At 46.3% G+C, this 8,412-nt stretch overlaps 1 long non-coding RNA gene across 1 annotated transcript; it reads right to left on the minus strand.

Annotated features, from left to right (window-relative positions):
• Window positions 1-3,141: 3,141 nt before the first annotated feature.
• Window positions 3,142-8,362, minus strand: LOC122900547. The gene is made up of 3 exons (XR_006383248.1): window positions 8,277-8,362; window positions 5,346-5,589; window positions 3,142-4,006 (listed from the first exon to the last, which is right to left on the minus strand). It is a non-coding gene; the product is annotated as an uncharacterized LOC122900547 (long non-coding RNA).
• Between the last annotated feature and the right edge of the window lie 50 nt (window positions 8,363-8,412).

Below are 8,412 nucleotides of genomic sequence, written 5' to 3' on the forward strand. Positions count from 1 at the left end.
TGGAGTTGGTTATGCTAAGCCCCACGTCACCCAAACCAGACTTAATTATGATTTCAGCCGTCCCAGAAATGGAATCTGAGCCCAGGCAAGCAGACACCACCTGATCCCCACTCCCTCAGACCCCTGCCATCCCTGGCAGCCAAGTCACCTGGCCATAACCAACCTGCCTTGTTTGCCTGACGTAACTTCCTTGCTCCTCCTCTCTTCTGCCTATAAAAGTCTTTCGTTTTGTACTGCTCCTCCGAGCTCCTTTCAGTCTGCAAGCAAGATGCTGCCCATTTCATGAATCATTGAATAAAGACAATAGGTTCTTTAAAATGTACTCAGCTGAATTTTTTTTTTTTTTAACACAACAGAAAACTCAGGCAGCAGGTCCGAGTCCCAGAGCACAGGACTGATATCTAAAGGTCAGGAAGCTCAAAAATACCCAGCCAGGAAAGGAGCCATCATCACTGACCAGTGTGGAAGAGGAAGGGAGAGCCAACATCATGAAGAAAAAGATAGAATATTTCCAGAGAAGTGGAGGGACTTCTGTGTCTATAGGACTGACAGGTTGAGTCATTTGGATCTGAGGGTTAATCATTGGATTTGGCAACTTGGCGGTGATTAGTGATCCTGTAAAATATCTGTGTAGGTGTAGTCGTGGGACCAATGACTGTTAACAGTGTCTGAAGTGCAAAAAAATTTTCAGGGTTTGGATTCAAATGGGAGCAGTGGATATAAAGAGCAGTGAGCAAGTCTGACTTCTGTTTTGGAGGTCAAATCAGTTGGTTTTGCTGATGGATTAGATACGAGAAAAGGGAAAGGGGGAATTTATCCCAGGGGCTGAGGCTTTAGCCAGTAGGAGGTGGAGATGCTGTTTACTAAGATGGGGAGACTGGGACAGGAGCAGGTTGAGGAGGGAGCAGGTTAGAAATCGTGGTGAAAATAAGATTCCTGTTACATATTCATGGAGAAATGCTGCAGGCAGCTGGCCACGTGATTCTCAGCTCCAAGGGCGGGTTAGGATTAAAAACGTTAAGTTCAGAGCCTTCAGCTTCTACAAAGAACTTAAATCCATGATGCTGAATGGAATTGGCTAAAGCAGTGGTTTTTTAAACTTGGACTGGGAGGCAAGGAGTTTTGCTCCCAGGGCCGATTGAACAATATCCGGAGACATTTTTGGTGGTCACCACTGGGTGGGGGGGTGCTGCTGGCATCTAGTGGCTAGAGACCAGAGATGCTGCTAACTGTCCTGCAGGGCACAGGACAGCCCCACAGCAGAGAATCACCCCACCAGGTATCAATAGTGCTAGGTTGCGAAACCCTGATGGAGGGAGAGAGAGAGAGAGAGCGCGCACACGTGAACGCATAGCTACAGAAGACCCAGAATCAAGCTCTTCAAAGGGGCAGACATGAAATAGAGAAGCAGATTGAGAATACAGGTCCAGGATGGTAGGGAAGAGAAACCATGTGATTAAGAGGGCACTAAGGAAGCGGGAACCTAGAGACACTGAGTACATCCACGTTTGCTAGTGATAGGCGTGTATGGTGCATGGACCCCCTATGAGAATTCACACACCTTGCACATTTTTAAGTGGACATCTGAAACTTTTTAATCATAAACTTTTCATCACAATATATGTATATTTTATTAACTAGGTGTTGAAAATATTAAACATTTGAAAAATGAGGTAGAGGGCACCTGGGTGGCTCAGTCACTAAGCAGCTGCCTTTGGCTCAGGTCATGATCCCAGGGGCCTGGGATGAAGGCCCACATTCCTGCTCAGCAGGAAGCCTGCTTCTCCCTCCCCCGATCCCCCTACTAGTGTTCTCTGTGTGTGTGTCTCTCTCTCTCTACCAAATAAATAAATAAATAAATAAATCTTTAAAAAGAAAATGAGATAGGAAAGGATCGACTTCATTGGAATAACATTTGCCTGCTACAAGTTGATTTTTTTTTTTTTTAAAGCAGAACAGTCTCATTTTCTGTTATTTTATTTCCCAAACCACACTGGAATGGAATGAAGCCATTAAAATCCTTACTTGTGCTTTTTCCTATTATGTCCCTAAAAATATGTAGTTTAATTTAAATATGAAGGAATGAGTGTCACTAACCAAAACTGATTGTTATTCTGATTTCGGAGCACTTCCAACATCTGCCCAAATACCCTTTCCGATGTTAACCTTCACCCTTAATAAGGAGAGGAAGCCCTAAAGGCAGAGCCCCAGGACTGCCAACAAAAGGGCATTATTTGAAACAAAACTGGTATTTCAACTTTGGTGTCAGCCCAAGTCCTACACTCTAATAAGATCTGAGAGGAGTGTCTTGATCTTCCAGGAAGGAGAGGAGTATCCTGATATCAGACCCAAGAATGGGAATATCACCTATCCTACAGAGCACACATGGAGTTTGGATCTGGAAATGGATTCCCTTAAAATGATCTGCACATAAGGATTCTTTATAGAGATTTTTCAACTACCTTTGGGGACATGGTACCCTACACTCACAGGTGTAGACAAATATTTTACAAGCTATGCTGGGAATGAGGTGGGGAGAGAAATATGGAGGTTGTTATAGGAAGATAGAAGGTTAAAGGAAGTCTTTGTTTTGGGTTTTTTCCTTTTGTTTTTAAGAAAAAGGTCATTTGTCTTCTGACTGGAAGGATCCATTGGAACGAGAACTTGATATTGACCCTGGGAATGGAGTCCTGGAGAGGGCTGGAGGGAACAAATCCCAGGTACAAGGAAGAACAAACCCCAGCTGGGGATGTCTGCTCTTCTCAATAAACCTGCTCTGTCTTCAAACTCTTTCTGTGTTTCTTGTACATTTCTCCAATTACCATGAAAATTCCATGATGTCAGGGACTTTTCTGTGTCATTCGCCACAGATTTACAAACACTCAGGGCAGTGTGTAGCACACAGTAGGTACTGACTAAATATTTGTTGAGTAAATGTCTAAAAACAAATTAAAAATGGATACAAATGTAGGTATAGGTTTGATTGGGTGGTGGTAAGATAAGGGAATTCCTGCACAAGGGGCTTCTATTTTCTTGAAGTGTGACACTAGTGATGAAGTTTTGGAACACAGGTGAGGTTTGGTGGGGCGAGGTCCAGAGCCGATGACCAAGAAAGGATTCTTGAGACATCTTAGGTGCAAATGGTGGTTTTATTAAAACACAGGGACAGGACCCAGGGGCAGAAAGAGCTGCTCAGACAGAGGCGTGGTTGACTGGGAGCTGAGGAAGGTGAGGACAAAGGGGGTGTCCAGAAGGACTGTCATATGCTAAAGAAGAATTTCAGGATAAGGGAGACCTGGTTGTTGTCAAGTCAAGGCTGTTTTTGCCTCTAATGAGGGAAAGCATGAAGACAGTTGGGAGTTTCCTGGAGATATGTTACATTCCTCCTATCACACATCCTTGTCAGTGGGCTTTGGGCTTAGAAGAAATTCAGTTTTATTACACTTCCCTCCCCCTTAGTCTCCCTCAATTTTATGGAGGGGAGGGTGATGTTAGGGCTTCCAGAAACTGAGGTATGGGTCTCTGGAAGTCAGGTTATTGATGAGAAGCTTCTTCCTTCCTTGTAAGTCGCTAGGACATTTGTAGATGGAGGGAGACTCCTGCAGGACTGGGATCTCTATCAGTTAAGCATCGTTTTTCCTTTAGGGCAGCCAGGAGTGCATGAGGAATGTTACACATATGGCATGGGGAGAGGCTGTAGGGCGCCAGCTTCTGCTTTGTCCTCAGCTTGCCTTCTGCTCCCTCATCCCTAGGACAGGAGCTGGGAATGAGGTGACATAATTCAGAAGAGGTGGGGGTAGGGATTGTTGAGGCAAGCCTTGAAGGTGTGAAACGGTCATCCATTAGAGGGAAAGCAAACTCATCGGAGAGACAAGGGAGTTTGAAGCCAGGGTTGAGTATCCACTGGAGAATTGTGGTCAAGTGTTTTAAAGTACAGCAGGTTGGCTCAGCTGTATGATTGCTTCCTGGATTCTGGTGCATGCCGCTGGCATTGGTGGAATCATTTCTAAGGAAACAAAACAAAGGAGGATAAGCCGTTCTTTCAGAAATGATGATGAATCAAGTTTTGAACATGCTGGGTTTTGAGGCACAGGTGGGACATCACAGTGAAATAGCATGAGTAGGTAGTCAGTTACACGGGCCTGGTGGGTAGGAAAGAAACAGATGGTCGTGTATCAGTGGGAGAGATGTTGGCTAGGGAATGGGAGCTGAAACCAAGGGCACAGTTGATATCACTACAAGAGAGGGTAGCTTGGAAGAGAAAGGTTAACTGAACCCCCGGGGAAACCCTGATGGGAAAGTCACATGCATTTCTCAGGCATGCCAATGTTGACACAGATTATTGTAACTCCTGGGGGCCAGAAGCCATGTCTTCGAGCTTCATTCATTCTCTGCCTCTGGCATGGCATGGGCCACATTGAAGGTAATTCTAAAATTCGTTCCGATTTGATTTCATTGCACTTTTCATTTACCAGAATCTTGTCATGGTTTGCTAGTGTATCATTTTCCAGAAAAGATTAAATAAGGACCATTTTACAAATATGAGATGAACGCCTGAAGGGATTTTGTTTAATTCATTCATTAGCGCGGGAACCACTAAGATGTTACCACCACTTCAAGCAAGAATCTCAAGGCAGACACATATACAATCAGTAATACTTAAACGAATTTGCTTTGATAGATGCAAATAGATATGCAAATAGAATGCAAATGGATGCAAAACTGCCTTCTACCAAAGGAAAGGAGGTCAACTGTACTTCCAGTGGACAAAATTCATTTACATATCACTAGACAAGATCATTTGCATCCACATCAATTATGTACAATCTATAGAGTTGCAAAATAGCTCAAAGACAAAAAAGGCACAGAATATCCCATAGAATTGGTCAGCCCAGAAGGGTACATGAGACAACACCTGTTTTCCCTTTGAAGACACTATAATCTTTTAGGTTCATTTCAATGTCTTTCATGATTTTGCCTATGCTTTAAAAAAAAAAGTTACCCTTATCATTCTTATTAGTTTGAAAAAAAACCTAATAAAATACTAGTCTGTTATAAAATACACATGGAAGAATGTTCTGGCACTATCATACCCACTTTGGGGTACTAACTGATTAGAAAGATGAGGCAGAATTTGGGAGCCCCTAGGATGAGTCTGTTTTCGGTTGGAATGGGAAATATTTAAGAATCAAACTAAATGATCTCAAATCCACTCTGGAATGAAACAGGGTATAAGGAAAATACAGAAGATGTTGAAATGGACCTGTTGGCTCATTGTGAGCTTTCCTGGTCGAATGGAGACCTCTACCATGATGCTTGTCCTCCATGTCCCACCTGCCCCATACCTGCTATCCTGGCACCAAAGGGCCACCAGACTTTAGGCTCAGTCTGCAGTTCCAAATGGAAACCCTCTGTTCCCATAGTAGTGGACAGGATGACTCTGGTTGCTGGTGGAAGCATCAGCTGCTTTAGTTCAACAGTTCAAGAGAGGATCAGAAGAGCATAAGGACGATATTGGAAAAAAATGTTCTGATGAATTTCCAGAACACAATATTTCTCTTTGCAATTTTTGAGTGTTCCATAGCCAACCTGCCAAAAAAATGTGAAAACTATAAATAGAGAAGAGTGGGAAGGAGAAATGAGGACCTGTCACAGTGCCAGCGAAAATAGGGAACTGAGAATTTTCCAGAGATTCAGAGTCAAAGGGGGTTAATATTTACTTAGAAAAGAAGTCGTGGGCACAAGCTCTAGGATGAAATGAAGGCAAGAGAGGCAAGTTAGGGAATATATATAGAGAGAGATTTGAAGATAAAAAAAAGACTTAAAGTCTTCATTCCTCATTAAGGAAAGTACAGATCAGAGAAGAGGGGAGAGACTGGGATATAGTTGATCGCTGATTGTGTCTGGCTCTGATTAGAAGCTTTGTATCCACTTTTTAATTTCATCTTCCAGCCTGTTTCCTGGATTCCAGCTCCTATTTCCTATGAAATAGGTACCATCACCAAAGACGAGAGTCAAACATGTAGCAGTAGGCAAATCTTTAACAGTGCGGACAACTAACTAACCAAAAGATGGCCCGGGGACCCCTGCAGAGTCAAGTGGTATGCTTCCAGTGCCTGGATCCCGAGGCCATGGTAGGGATCTTGGGAAGGGGTCAGGGTAGGGAGACACACAGCAGGTTCTGGCCAGAGGCTAGAGGCTAGTCACCAAACTTTGTGTGGCTGAAGGGGTGTGTACCAGCTGAATGTCAGCTCCCAGATGAAACTGAGGGCAATGTCCTTTGGGAAGGTTTCTGCTGACTCTCTGCCTTTCCTTCGTCCTCCCCAGGGTATTCCATTAGCATCTGGGGTCTGGGGTCTTGCCTGTTGCTCCTGGCTTTGGTGGGCCACGCCACTGCCACAGCCAGGGCTCCAAGTGGCAGCGCACTGTATGGGGTCTTGACTGTTCCCTCCTGATTCTCGGAAGGAGAACAGGCAGCAGGGATTTTCATTCTTTGTTGGCACCTACTCTCTTCAGCAACCCCAAGATCAGTACCCTGGCTGCACAAGCTCAGGTTCATGTCTTTACCAAAGGCCGGCAATCATTTCAGAAAGGAATGACAATGAAGGTAAAAAACAGTTCAAATACTCGCTCATCTGGACTTCTAGGGCTGGTGGGGTTCCCAGACAACTTTGTTCCGTCAGTCTGGCACCCTTGCCCCCCTCTCGGTGCCTTGGTGATGAGTGTGGGCCTTGCTGTTTGCGCTGCCTGAATTTGCCCTTGTCGCTTATTAGCACTGTGGCCCTGGGCTAAAAGTCATGCCTCTCAGAGCCAATCGGAATAGCTTATTAGACCTATTGATTCTGGCATTGTGGGCCTGTGCGGAAATCTCTCTTCTTCATCCCTCCTCCTCCTCCTCTTCTTCCTCCTCCTTCTTTGATGTGTAAACCCAGGTATTTGGGGGAGCAGGGAATGATGTGATGTTTGGGATTTACTTTAAAATATATTCCAGACCTCCCCCTCCCAAAAAACCAAAAATACATGCACTGCGAGGGTAGTAGTAGGAGGAGGGCCTATGAAACAGTTGGGGAAGCAGAGTGATAAGTACTCGGAAGGGCCGGGATCCTTCTGCTCTACACTTTGGTGTATGTTTGAGAATTTTCATAATAAGAGTAAACAAACAAAGACCAAATAACGAGGCTATCATTCCCTATATCCGAATGACCACAACAGGGCATAGAATGCACTTTCATAGTTGCTCCCTTGGCAATTTATTCTGATTCTCCAAATAAGATTCCAGCTCTCATCCTACCTGTCATAGTCTCTGGATATTGACTGGGAACGTTTTCCTCAACAAGGCCTTGCCAGGCCCACTGCTAGGGAATGTATTGTTTCAGATTCTGTACTCACGTTTTAAAAAAAAGTGACCAGTTTCCCGTTTGGAGTGACTCCAATGCAAGACTCACTGTAAGCCGTTGTCTTGCTGTGTCCCATCCCTTTCTAAGGACTGCTCGTGCTATCTCTGGGAGATCACAGCATTGGGAGGGGCCGCCCAGGCCTGGGCTATTACAGCAAAGCTGCAGCGTGAAGGGCGCGCATGAGATCTGTGGTTTGAGCTGTCAGAGTCTCACGGAGAAAAAAAAGAGAAATGAGTCATCATTTGACCAGGGCATCCCCACTAAAGGGGAGGACAGTGGGAGAAAGAGCAAGGGAAGAGGAAAGAAAAATCTCAAAATAAATGTGGGGTGGATGGCAGGAGGAGGAGGGGGTCTCGGAAATTGCGGGCAGGTGTGGCGATCGAACCAACGCTGGCCACAAACACACGATTCCGCCCATTCTAGAGCGGACTGGACATAAACATGCTCGCACATCTACTTGTCCGCTGTGTTTTGTCCCAGTAGCGAGGTGATTCTTTAAGAGCTCTGAGGACCCAAACTTGTGGCCGCCCTGCAGCTGAGCCGAAGTGGAGCCGGGAGTTGCCCAGACGACCAGAGGCTGCCAGCTGACCACCTTCCTCCCTACAGATCGCTGGAGCCAAGCTCGGCGGGGAAGAAGCCACGCTCGCCGGTGGGCGCCGGGGCTAAGGGCGGAAGCCGGGCCCCCACAGAGGCCTCCGCGCCCAGGCGGCTGCAGCGGCCGCAGAAATAAAGGGCCAGCATCCCGCCACGGCTATGCTTCCCGTGGGACAATCTCGGGAGAAGGTCCTGGAAGAGGCTCGCAGGACGATTTTCCGAGGGAAACGGCGAGGTGGGGAGGGAGCGCCCCTGACCCTCCCCGCCCTCCCCTCTCCCGCTCACCCCGCATCACCAGCAGCCGGGCTGCCCCTCAGAAACGTAGGCGAGGTTGTAGTGTCGCCCTCCGCCGCACGGGGACAGCATCACCTGCTGGCTCGGCAGCGGCGGTCCGAGCGCCTCTCTTGGCGGAGGCAGGCGG

Source organism: Neovison vison, chromosome 2 (genome assembly GCF_020171115.1).
Source record: "Neovison vison isolate M4711 chromosome 2, ASM_NN_V1, whole genome shotgun sequence".
NCBI classification, from domain to species: domain Eukaryota; kingdom Metazoa; phylum Chordata; class Mammalia; order Carnivora; family Mustelidae; genus Neogale; species Neogale vison.